Source organism: Rattus rattus, chromosome 7 (genome assembly GCF_011064425.1).
Source record: "Rattus rattus isolate New Zealand chromosome 7, Rrattus_CSIRO_v1, whole genome shotgun sequence".
In the NCBI taxonomy this organism is placed as follows: Eukaryota; Metazoa; Chordata; class Mammalia; order Rodentia; family Muridae; genus Rattus; species Rattus rattus.
Window position 1 is genome coordinate 57,200,107 of NC_046160.1, and position 13,153 is coordinate 57,213,259.

Genomic DNA, 13,153 nt, shown 5'->3' on the forward strand with positions numbered 1-13,153 from the left:
AGTCAGGAAGGAGAGAGAAATACAAGCCAAGTTCACCAAAGATCATCCTGGCTCTATTAGCACTGCAAGGAGGCAGCCTTAAATGCTCGGGAAATATACTTGACCTATCAAGCTTCAGGTGGATGCTTATCTTGTTACCACAAGGGCATCTGTCAGAATACGAGGGTTGCTGCTGAGGACTAAAGGAAACAGAAGTTAGCAAGCAAGAGGCTCAACTTTGTAGAGAAAGGAGTTCTAGCCTGGGACTGAGGGAAACACGTATATTATAAAATATTACAAAAGTAAGTTACTAAACTCCTCGGTGTTTCGATTTTAATTTCATTCATTTTTCTTTTATTATTTAAGTTGTTTTCATTACATTATATTTTGATTGTGTCTTCCAGCCCCCGGGCTCCCACCTCCCTACCTTCCAACTTCCTATTATCAAGCAGAGTATTCAACTGGAACCCCTGCCTGCCTGGGCTTCCTCCATTTCTCAGGTCACATCTTCCTGACCACTAGCCCGACCCTGACTTTTCAACCTTTCATCCTTCCCTATCCTTGACCTTCTAAGCCTCAGATGCTATCCTCTATGGGATGGGTCTTCAAGGCAGGGGTGAAGTGAGAAGTGACAGTCTGTTACGTTTATTAGGAAGCAACTTTGAAACCTGAAGCTTGTTATTTAGGAACACTCTCTGTATGTACAAAAGTGAAAATAACCATGGTATTGAAATGGCCGCATCAAGAATAAGGTGCATTGAGATGTCCCAAACGCAAATTACATCACCTCTCTGAGTTGCTTCCCTCTGAAAATACATACGTTATTGCGTTTCCCGCTTAGAAGTAAGAGATGTCACACGTAAACATCACGCCTGAGGGTGGATGGTGCTGAGTATGGGCAGTTCTTATACTTTTGTCTGGATTCCACCAGGAGCCAATTAGGTGACATTTGCAACTTCTCTGAACCGGTTTCCTCATCTTAAATAAAAGATCCATGTAGTCGTCAAAAAAAAAAAAAAAAAAAAAGCAGTAGTTTCCTATGAGAATTGTTAGAGAAATGCTGGCCCAACTAGCTAAAGGCTAAGGAAACAGGAACACAGAGAAGATACTAAGGCAGCTACCCTCCAGCCTTTCTGTCCATGAGCCAGACTAACTTCCCAAAACCACAAACAAACCGTGCCTTTGTTTATGCTAATAACCGCTAAAACAAAACAAAGGTCTAGTAGGTACGTTGCCCTCCTGTCCGTTTCTTTGGAAGAGGGCAAAGGGTTAGTCCACGTTATGGTTTGACCGTGAAGTGCACCGATGAGCTCCTGCATTCGTTCACTGGGTCTCTAGCTGGTGTACTATTCTGGAAAGTTGTAAAACCCTAAAGAGGTGGGGTTTTCTCGAAAGGAATGCTACTAGGAACAAGCTCTGAGATTTTGTGCCCCGGCCCCATTTTCTGTCTACTTCTATTTCCTGAGGCAAAACAGACCCGTTCTGCATTTTCTTCTTGCAAGGCACTTGATGACAGCAAAGAGGGAAGGAATCAACACAGCCAACTATACATTGAAAATCAAAGGAGATCCCATAAGTCACATCTCAAAGCTTCTGCGTCAGCTAAACTTTAATATATTAGCAAATTAAAAGCAATGGCTGAGACGGTGAGAGAGGTGGGTTTTTAAGGCAGTGTTCTCTGGTTCTCGACAGGGAGGTCACATTTCAGCTCCCTCCTGCCTCTCTCATCTCTCTTCCTTCCTTCCCATTTAAAATATCCGTCCGCTATTCAACCTGTTGAAAGTTATAGTGAGGCAGAGAGCTAATGAGTGCAGATTACTTTAAATTGAAAACTTGAGCACGTAGGGAGCCACCTCACCAGCTAAGTTCGTCCTTTCTAATAGCCTAAGTAATTAGGTTTAATATTTGAGCCAAGCATAAGGTCAGGTGGAACCTATCCAGGTAGCGCTTCCTGGGATGCTAAAGAAGCACAAAGCAGTGCTTGTGTCCTTTCATGATGGGAAGCTGAACCAGGTGGGAAGAAAGGAGTCTGCAAAAAGCTTCCCCTTCACCTGGTTGGCCTCTGAAACAAACCCAGACATTCACTCATGCATCCACTAGTCTGTCTGTCCATCAGCACACACATGTTGAACCTCTGTGTCCCAGGCTTTCTGGGTGCAGCCAGTACAGGAATAGAAATGAGAAGAGAAAGAGAGAGAGAGAGAGAGAGAGAGAGAGAGAGAGAGAGAGAGAGAGAGAGAGAGAGAGAATAAACAAAGTCATGTGGGAACAGTGACAAAAATAAGGTCACGAGTCACAGAAGATGGAGAAAGGATCAAAGCTGCCTTTTCAGATTCAGAGGAGGTGAAGCCTCCAGAGATAATAATAATAATAATAATAATAATAATAATAATAATAATAATAAAACCTACCCAGGCAAGTTAGAAATGAGACATTGGAAGCATGAAATAACAAGTATACCTACCCCTACCCCCCAAAAAATATCACTCACTTAGGCATGCCTCGGGGATTCTAAAATTGCAGGGGGAGACTTTCCCCAATCCACATGGTAGATAGACACGGCTAAACTCACTAGCTGATTATAAGTCTTTAACTTTTCCTATATCCTGCTTTGTGGATCCCTGTTACCTCCTTAAGGCAGAAACATCCATCCTTGTAGGCTTCATACAGAGCACACTCTAAAATAACAAAGGATTTCAGCTCTAAAAGGGACTACTACATCAGGGTGGACCCCCAGCTTACTACTGTGTGCTTAAGTAAGACAGCTTACACAATTTCAGGTCCGGGAGCCATCATGATTGCTCAGTGGGTTACAGCAGTTGCTGCTGTAGGAACTGGTATTTTGGCACCAGATGTATAAACTGAGGACTCAACTGCTCCAAGGTACGTTGAGCGGGAAGGTGTTTATTGTAGCTATAGGACAGAAGATAGCCAGGGATCAAAGAGAGAAAGCAGTAAATTAAACATGGCCAGCAGACTGTCCTGGGCCATGAGAAGACATAGATAGACAGAGAGACGGACAGACAGATGGACGGATGGATGGACATATACACACATACTTATGTACATAGATAGATAGATAGATAGATAGATAGATAGATAGATAGATAGACAGACAGATAGACAGGTAGATAGAGAGATAGACACATACATACATATATGCATACATACATACATACACAGATACATACATAGGACCAAGAGAGAAAAGGAAGAAAGAAGAAAGAGTCTAAGAGAGGAAAACAAAAGAGAGTACTTGACAGAGTTATGTGGGAATGAGAAGGTGGGGAGGGAGTGGGGGAAGCCCATGAGCTGGAGAAATTTGGGGCAAGGGTGAGTAGGGCTGAGAAGAGCCAACAGCAGTTGTAATATTGAGGAAGCCTGAAGCCAGCAGACACTTTGGTATGCTAACTGGTACCACGGGTAGCCATTTGTCCCTGACAGCTGCCAAGCCTGATGACCTGAGTTCCAGCCCTGGACTGCATGGCAGAGGGAGAGAACAGACTCCCGTGGGTTGTCCTCTGACGTCCACATGTGTGCTTTGGCAGGTGTGCATTCCACATGCACACGCACAGAGAAAAAGTAAATCTAATGAATAAATTCCTCAGACTTTCCCCCTCAAAGCCAGGGTTTTGACCCAGCGAGTGCAGTCTAGTTAATGAAACTGTGGAAATGTGTGGCCTAATCAATGTTCTTCTTTCCCTGAGTAAAATCTATGCCCAAGCCAAGCATGGTGGTAGGAGAGGCCTAAAATCCTAGGAATCAAGAACTGAGTCAGGGGCACTGTGAGTTTGAAGCCAGTCTAGGCTACACAGAAAGAGCGCATCTACAAGTTAAATAATAATAATAATAATAATAATAATAATAATAATAATAATAATAATAATAACAAAGCAACAACAAATAAATGCTGCAATTGAAAATAAAGACTGTGCAAAGAAAAAAACCAGCTTGGTAAACAACAGACCACTTTCCGTAAGAGGCTGCATTTGTTTGTCTTATCCTGACTCTAGGAGTCATTTGCACATCTCCAAACATGGACAAGCGTGGGTCACGAATGTCTCACAATTCCAGGGCTGGCTACCTACTGCTTCCATGTAAAACTGAAGACTTTCATGGGGGGGGGGGAGACAAAGTCCCTGATTCTGAGCATTCCACCTGGCTGTGTGCTGACAGAACACGCTTTTACATTATGCTCCAGTTGTCCCCGCCCCTACAGTTCTGCATCCAGGTCTCCATGAGAAAACATGAAGAAAGGTTATACAAACCATATAGCACTTATATACAAACAACAGCACTTAAAACACTTAGAGACAAATAACAACAACTATTGCCTACAATGCTCTGGGGGGAAGCCTTCCGCCCACAGTTCAGGGTTTTCTTCCCCTCACCCCACATCAGCAGAAAGACAGGGGCTGCTCCTCTGCTGGTTTCTGTTAGTGTGGTTTGGATTCTGACAGAAGGAAAGGCAATCCAGCAAGTGTTGCCTTCACCTCACTAATGAGCGAATAAACAGATCTTGTGGAATAAGGGTGTCCTCTTTTGCATTCCAGAGAGGCTCAGGCATAAATTACACCCAAGACCACATACTGTTAGTAGTTCCTGCTTTTCTCCTAAATTCCTCCAGCTAATGAATATTTATGAAATGTCATTTACTATGCAACTAGCAGGCCTGAACAGTGCTCAAACTGATTAGAGCTGTTGTGAGAGACAGCCTTCCTTCCATCTTTGCAGATTTCCATGCACTGAAGCCTGTGGGGCATCTTGTGTAAGGACTCCTCCCTCATCTACTTTCTGTACAGACAGCCCTGGCCTTCAGGTTCTGGAGATTTCCCAGCTTGGAGAAAGCAAAGCATGGAGGTGGGGAACAAATGCCATCTAGTGGCTAAAGTGAGGTGCTACAAAATATCAGGAAAAAAAACGTGGCTTTGCCTCTCAGAAAGGCGTGATCCCCATGAACTAGCGGCAGGATGGGTCAGCCTCTGAGGGTCCTAAGGACACTCATGTGAGCAGTTTGAGTGGAATTTGAGGGATATATTAGACAAGGAAACAGCGTTTTGGAGAAGCCGTGTGGCCTTTAACAGGGATGTCTCATCTAAGCATAGAGCTGTCAGCCAAGGAGGCTGGGGCAGTCCCACTCAGAGCATCATTGCTACAACTCCTACCTCTGTCCTTCCAAGCAATTGGAACTCAGGCCTAGATCTGAGGAGTGTACTATTTTCTCCAAAGGGATGCTGCATCCTGAGGGTTTAGCCACAGTACCTCAGAATGGGGTCTCGTTTGCACAAAGGATACAAATATAGGTATGAAACCTACCTTGATATAATTTAGTTACAGTATAGTGAGGTGGACCCCCAACCCGATTATGCCTAGTATCCAATCAGAAGACGATGACCATGTGAAATAGATACCCACAGGGAGCACAGACTGTGAGGTGAGGTTGGGTTTAAGCAACTGCCAGCCAAGTCCTCTTGTCCACTAGTAGGTTTTGCATGGCTGTAACAGGACAGCTCAGGCGATCATCTTGTTAAAGAAGAACTTTGCTTGAACTTGCTGTTTCGGAGGTTTTTAGTCCATCATACGTCACCCCTATTGCTTTGGGGTCTATGGTAAGGTAGCACATTAGGATGGGGATGTGTCTGCTGGCTTCCTGCCTAGATACAAGTAGGATAAAGGGGATAGATCTCTCCTTAACCCCTTTAAGAACCCTGTCCCCAGTGACCAGGCCTCCCACTGGGCCCTACTGCTGGAAGTTCCTATCCTGTCTCTGAAGAAGATCTGCCTGGGGAAGAGTGTCCCTGCAGGTTTCAGGGGGAGCATGGTCCTGCCAGCTTCTTTATTTGGGACTCCAGCTCCAGCACTGAAAGTCAACCCACCCAAAGGCACCTGGGTGACATCCAGTTTCCCACCTCTACAGCTGTGACACTTGTCTACCTACCTCGTGTCTAGCAGAAAAAAAATGTCTGTTTATTGCCAGAAAAAGAACACTTCATTCATTTGATGGTATCTTTCATCTTCTACCTTCCCTTTCGATTTGCTACAACTCTCTTATGTTTTAATTCATTTAGGAGTCCATAGTCTCTCTGAGCAGGAATGGCCTCTGGATGTCCGCCAGGGCTTTGTACATTGAAACATGATCAATGTGCCTGTAAGAAATAACTGAATAGGCACTGCCTTTTCTTCAGTGCCTGGGGCATGGTCAGGCCTCATTCCAGTCCACCTGATACCATTGCTGTCCCTTGACTTCCCCGCTCTAGACATGCAGGTCTTCTTTGGGTCCCTGCTACCTGCTTGTTCCCCTTGCTCCAGTGCCTTTGCACATGGAGTTTCTTCTGTTTGGAATGCCCACCTATTCCAAGAACACCTACTTAACCTCTTCTACTCCTGGAGATTTCTGCTGTAGCATTCCCAATAAAAGTTTCCTTTTGAATGGACTCTTTGGGTACCGGGTATCTCTCACCTACAGTACATAGCATAGAGCTCCTTTGTATGTCAGAATGTGATCATTTTCTTGATGGGTACATCCTGTATGTCTGCTTTTTGCACCTGTTGCATTTGCCTTGCCCATTAGCTGCCCAGGAAATACTTGCATCCATAGAAACACACATATTGAACTAGTCATCAGCTTTCCAATAGTCTATTAGAATATTCAGGCAAGTCGACCCTAGGCAGAAATGATCACTTCTACCCATTCTGTGCTAAGCACTGAGCCTGCTCTTCATGCCCTAGCTGAGTTAATCTAGGGAATGAGTCTATGAGTCAGCAATCGTCATCTCACAGCTCCAAATGAACTGTGAATCAGAGACTTGATTCTGCTAGAGGTCACAGGATTGTTAAATAACTAAAACCTTAATTTAAAACTATACACGTCAGAACTTATATTAAAAACTTCCCCAGAATGACAAAAGAAAGCCAGGCATGTGATTTCTAATCCTCTTGAATATATGCCAGGAGCCTGCCTGAGCAGCTCTCTCTGGAAGGCAACTGCTGGGGTGGGGTTTTGGGGGTGCAAAATAAAAGTTATTTAGCATTAATATCCACTCTTCTTGATTCTTCCTTATTCTGGGGCCAGAAGCTGATGGCTTGAGACAATTTAACACCTGTTGCTTAACTTGAGGAGGTAGGTAAAGGATTTATTGCTCCCACCTCTGACCAGACAGACAGGAACCCCTCACTGACCAGGCTGGTTAACTCTTTGCGAACCAGAGAGGAAGAAAAGGCAAACACGCACAGATACATGTACATCCACACACATACATACTTTAGCCAGGCCAGGCACCTGTCTCAAGCAATTCCACAAATGTTCATGCATGCTCACATATAAACACATATATCTACACACGTACATATAGACAGACAGATAGACATTTGGATGGATGGACGGATGGATGGATGGATGGATGGATGGGTGGATGGATGGAGCAGAGCCCCCCAAGTCACCAACCCACCATCTTTATATCTTTTCTCTAGCCTTTTTATAGACAAAAGTTCTTAGAAAATTACCTCATAGATAAAATGTTACACAAAAATGGGAGTTACAAAAGCATGTTGATATTAAGTTCAAAGTAGTGTTGATATTAAGTTCAAAGTAGTGTTTCATTCTGTATGTTCCTTATATGTTCAAAACAATAGTTTTATATGGCTTTGTCTTATTATAGTGTACACCTGTGACTTCATCACTCGATCTGACCTTGAATGAGTAGTTTTCCTTGATCACAAATTTGTCCCAAGCCTATGTCTCTCTTTAGTATAACTATGAAAGCTCATTGTATTTTTTATTATGCAGCCTTTACTTACCATTTATGAGGAGTGGGCACATTCTATTCTTGATTCTAACTTTATTACATCTTTCTAGCAAAACAACCAAAACCACCTCTTAAACTTTCTTCCTAGGATCATTCTAATCAAATCAGGAACCCTATAAAATCATTAATTCATCTAAACATCATTAATTCATGAAAATTCATCTTTACGTTGATCTGCAGGAAATCTGTCCAATAAGGTGGGCTGATGCCCAGGAATTGTTATTCTGTGCGATAGTGACAGGAAAGGCATATCAGCTGCAAGAAGCAATCCTGAGGTGAAATCTCTTGGGACCTAGCCTCTCAGAGCTCACCCATCACAGTCATGCAAAAAAGGTAGGCCACCTCCAGAAAGGCTATCTGCTAGCCTTGGCCTCTCCTAGACCACTCCTGACGAACGTACATGGTAAATATAAAAAGACTAAGTAAATAGTATCGCACCTTTAAAACATGCTCATTAAACTAGATTGCTCAGTGGCAATACTCAGTTACTCCAAGGACCGTGCTGTCTTAACTACAGAAAGGCCCATTAGGCGGCACACAGCCAGCATGTAGGGTATGTTCGGTATAATCTGTTGAACGGATTTAAGTTGACATTAAAATAAAATAAAAGGCATTAGTCAGAGCAAATAAATAAATAAATTAATTAATTAATTAATAATAAATAAATGTAGAGAGATGCCTTAGTGGTTAGATGTGGCTACTCTTCCAGAGGACCCAGGTCCCGTTCCCAGCACCCACATTGCAATAGAAAGAAAGAAAACATGGAGGAAAGAAAGAAAGGGAGGGAGGAAGAAAATTTTAAAATAGACAAATACGGCGAGTGCTCATGGTATGCTACAGCCATTTTAGATGTGTTTTAGATACTTTCCCCTCGGAAGGTATCTTCTACAACAAAGTTCTGGCTTCATTCTTTCTTTCCTGCTTTGTGGTTGAGAACCTGATACTCAAAAACAAACTGAGCTCACGACCTGAGCTACAACTTAAGCTGCAGTTCCTCACAGGACACTGCGGTTCACAGCAATATAGCGATCTACTACGTGTGGCTCCGGGCAGCACCGGAAGTACTTCCGGGAGAGGCTCAGGGCTTCCTGCAAAATTTCTAGGCCTGAGAGACTAAGCGCATGCCTCATTCCGATATTTGTCTCAGTCACTTACGCACGTGACTGTCTCGTAGCTCTTAATCTGAAAATCCTTGAGGAGAAATGAAACTAAGGAGAAACGCCTTGTTAAAAGAGAAGTGGCGGGGTTGGGGATTTAGCTCAGTGGTAGAGCGCTTGCCTAGCAAGCGCAAGGCCCTAGGTTCGGTCCCCAGCTCCGGAAAAAAAAAAAAAAAAGGAGATAGAGAAGTGGCATCCGGTTTCCGGTTTCTTCCAAATCAATCAATCCACCCTTTTAATTTACTACATTCTGCACACTCCGTGGTGATACACAGAACAAGGAACAAATGGCGTTTTCCATGGAAATGTCTAAGAATAGTGAGTGGCTAGAGAAAACGGAGGCAATGGCTGGAATCTCCTTATGGTGCCAAACTACAAAGTTTAGGAAATGTGGAGCAAGAGGGAACTCAACCACACAATGACTGACTACTCTAGCCTTCACCACGGCGTTGAATTCTCTATAATGTAGGGACCAAAAGGAATCCTTCTGTACATGGGAGCATTTAAATGAAGTGGCACCATCTCCCCAACAGTGTCTATCCAATCGTGAAATCAGCTAATTCTTGTGACTGAATTTACCCTCACAAAACATTTCTCATTTCTCCTCCTAATCGGCCCATCACAATAATCACTTGCAGTAGGTATGTGCATGTGTCTGAGTGGTCAGTCAGGTGGATACATGTATGGATATGGCTGGAGGCCGGAAGTCAGCCTGGGGTGTCCTTCCTCAGGCATCATCCTCCTTTCTGACATGTCGTCTATTACTGGGCTGGAACTCACCTAGTAGGTTAGGCTGGCTGGCAAGCAGACCTCAGGAATCCTCTTGTCTCTGCCTTCCTGGCTCTGGGGTTATAGGCATCAATTCTGCGTCGTGGGAACACACACAGATTACAGCTGGCTGATGGCTCCTTTACAGCAATAAACACCAAAGAACTATGCAGGGAAAGGCTGTAAGGAACCTGTGGCTGCCTGGTGACCATTGTTGAGGTAGCACACCAGAAATGAGAAGTCCTAGGAGGCTAACGGAAGAGTCAAAGCCAAAGACGGGAGGTCCGTAGAGCAGTGGGCAGCAGCAGAATGTAACCATCGTCCATGAAGTCCACCTGGCCTTCACTCCATTCCTCTTTCTTTTCTGTCTTTTTTTTTTTCAACTTGTTCTAGTTCACACGCAACTTTTGATAAAATACAATCATTTTTAACAAAATGAAACTGTCTTGACTCCTTAGGTCTGTCTCGCTTGGCAGATATACTGTCTGACCTGGACTCCTTACTCTTTGCTGAATGGAATAGAGTCACACCCAATGTGTGATAAGAGTCAGTTGTTTGTCATTGTTAGTGAATGAAAGTCCCTACCCCCATCCTGTTATATTAGCTACTCTCCTATTGATGAAACAAAACACCATGCCCAATGCAGCTTACCAAAGAACACATTGAATTGGGCTTACAACATCAGAAGGTTAGAGCTCATGATGGAGCCAAGATCGCAGGCAGCAGGACCAGCAGAGGACTCTGATCCATGATAGGAGACAGACAGCACACGGCAAATGGATGGGGTTTTTGAAACCTCAACCCTGCTTCCAGGGGCATCTCATCCACCAAGGCCACTCCTCCCAATCAAATAGTTCCACCAAACTGGGGACCAAGAATTCAAACATATATGTGTACGGGAGGCCAGACCTAGTATTCAAACAAATGACCTTTGGGAGTCATTCTCGTTTAGCCTACCAGACTCGTCTGGGTCCCTCAGGGAACACCAAGTCCTATCTGCCTCGTGTCTCATCACATCTCTCTCATCAGCCGCCTGGTCCTGAGCAGACAATGTGATTTTGCATCCTCTTTGGCCAAGTGAGAGGATACAGGTGGTACTCAGCAAAGCTGATGTCTTCCTCTAGCTTGCCTACATTTGAAGATCCCCCTCTCCATGGCCTAGAACATGAAAGTGGGGTAGCTTTTGCCCTAGATTCTGCTTTCTTACCATCGAAAGGCCTTCCTACCCTGTACCCTCAATGCCCGGCACCCTTGTGCTCCTCACCTCTGCTGGATACAGAAGGCAGCTTAGGGAGGAGGGACAGGCCCATGTGGACATGTGTTCTGAGCGGCTACCAACCCTAGCTGTACCTCACTACACCCCACCCCCAAGCTTTTTGTCCCTTACTTCTTAACTTTACTTCTGTAGCTTGGCCACCACCTCTATACCCTTTCCTAAGACCACTCAGGGCTTCACACATGCCTTTGATGTGACATAGGAACTTGACCTTGCCGGGCGCCGTGGTACACACCTGCAGTCCCAGCTACTCAGGAGGTTGAGACAGGAGGATCACTTGAGTCCAGGAATTCTGGGCTGTAGTGCGCTATGCCGATTGGGTGTCTGTACTAAGTTCCGCATCAATATGGTAGCCTCCCAGGAGTGGGAGCCCACCAGGTTGCCTAAAGAGGGGACTTTACACAGGGGTCGGAACTTCACCCTGTGGTAGGGTGGCCATAGGGCTGGTTCCTTCATTGGGGGTGAGGGAGGTGGTTCTCAGGGAACTAGTCTGCAATTCTCTGGTAGAGATCTGTCCCCTGATATGGGTTAATGGGCCCAGCCTTCTTACTGGAACTTTCTGGACAAAGGTTAGTGCTGCTCCTGATATGGATGCTGAAGTCAGAGGTTGTTCTCACTCTCATTCTATGACCTACACCAGAAAATGTATCAGGTTATATCCACTAAAGCCTGTGCAGGTGACTGAGCATCTGTTAGAGCTCTTTTCTAACAAACGTTTGTTAAATGCACGTGTATGATAACATACCCAGGGCTGCCAGACACTCTCGCTTTTAGATGTTGCTTATAGTAGCAGAGTCTATAAAAATAATATTGACTAATATAACAGTGAACGTACTAGCCAACCTCAGCCCTAATCCTCATGGATCTGCACCGAGTGCTATTAACCCAATTTGCTTTTCATAGGATAAAACTAACATCAAGTCCTTTCGGGACTTGCCTATCCCCACCCCGCCACCCCCAATCTAGAAAAAATCTTGGTGCTCTAGAAGGGGCATTAAGTAGGGTGCTGGGGAGAGTCAAGATCAGCCATCATTTCAACATCTGATACTTTAAGGCGATGTCTACCCACGCCCTTCTGGGAATGGTCACACTGTGTAACTCACGAGTGAGAACTCCTAATCCTCCTGCCTCGGTCTCCCAAGTGCCGAGATTACATAGAGCTTTGTCATCTTAGTGATTCTCTTTAACGTTACAAAAATAAAAATTTTTTTAACACAAACTATGCCCTTTTAGTTTTTCTGAGCAGCTATAACACATGCAAATAAGGCAAAATGCATCTCCAGTAAAACACCGCAGCTTAGGTTGGGTGACGGGTATTTGTTTTGCTTTTTAAAGGCAACAGAATGCACTGCTCTTTCAGAGGACCTGAGTTTGGTTCCCAGCACCCACAACAGTTGGCTCACCATTCCCTGTGACTCCAGCTCCAGGGGGCCCAAGGCCCTCCTCTTCTCACCTCCATGGACATCTTCACTCCCATGCACCTGCCTCCACATACACACAATTAAAAATTTTAAAGTCTGTAAAATTAACTAATGCCTAATTAGCTTTCTGTTGCTGTGATCAATATCATGGCAAAGGCAACTTATAGAAGGAGGTATTAACGTGGGGCTTTTATTTTCAGAGGAGTAAGAGTCCAGCAGCAGCACGGTGCTAACCTTCCAGCTGATCCTCGCCTAAACTAAAGAACATAAGACACGCTATGCCCTTGGTTTTTTTTTTTTTTTTTTTTTGGAAGTAAGTGTATGTTTGCCTTCCGTATTTTGATTTAGGCCCTCTGAAGTTCTCCCAAGTCCCTTCCAACTGGATTGTTCTCGGACCACATGTATTTTTTTTTTATACAGTTTTGAGAATCGGAGTTACTACTCCAAAGAAAAGAAAGATTAACTTGGGCTGAGAGAACAAACCTAGCAGAAGCAAGGGAGGAGGACGGGAATACTGTAAGCTGCACACACAGACCTTCCCGGGATAGACTACAGAAGATCGAGACATGCTCTGTGGGACAGCCAGCCCCAGGCACCAGACCACAATCATGGAGATAAATCACAGCAACAGCGGCATGTTCTAGGGAACCGTGATTCTTATCGCCTTTAATAAGATTTTTATTTTTAATTTCTCAATTTTTCATATTGATGTCTGTACTCCTGAGTAAGGAATTCTGTTTTCTTAAG

The 13,153-nt window shown here is 44.4% G+C and overlaps 1 protein-coding gene across 3 annotated transcripts in view; it reads left to right on the forward strand.

Moving 5' to 3' along the window:
- The window catches only part of Grin3a (glutamate ionotropic receptor NMDA type subunit 3A), a 192,894-nt gene that overhangs the window by 158,687 nt on the left and 21,054 nt on the right, over nucleotides 1–13,153 (forward strand). The window lies entirely within an intron of this gene.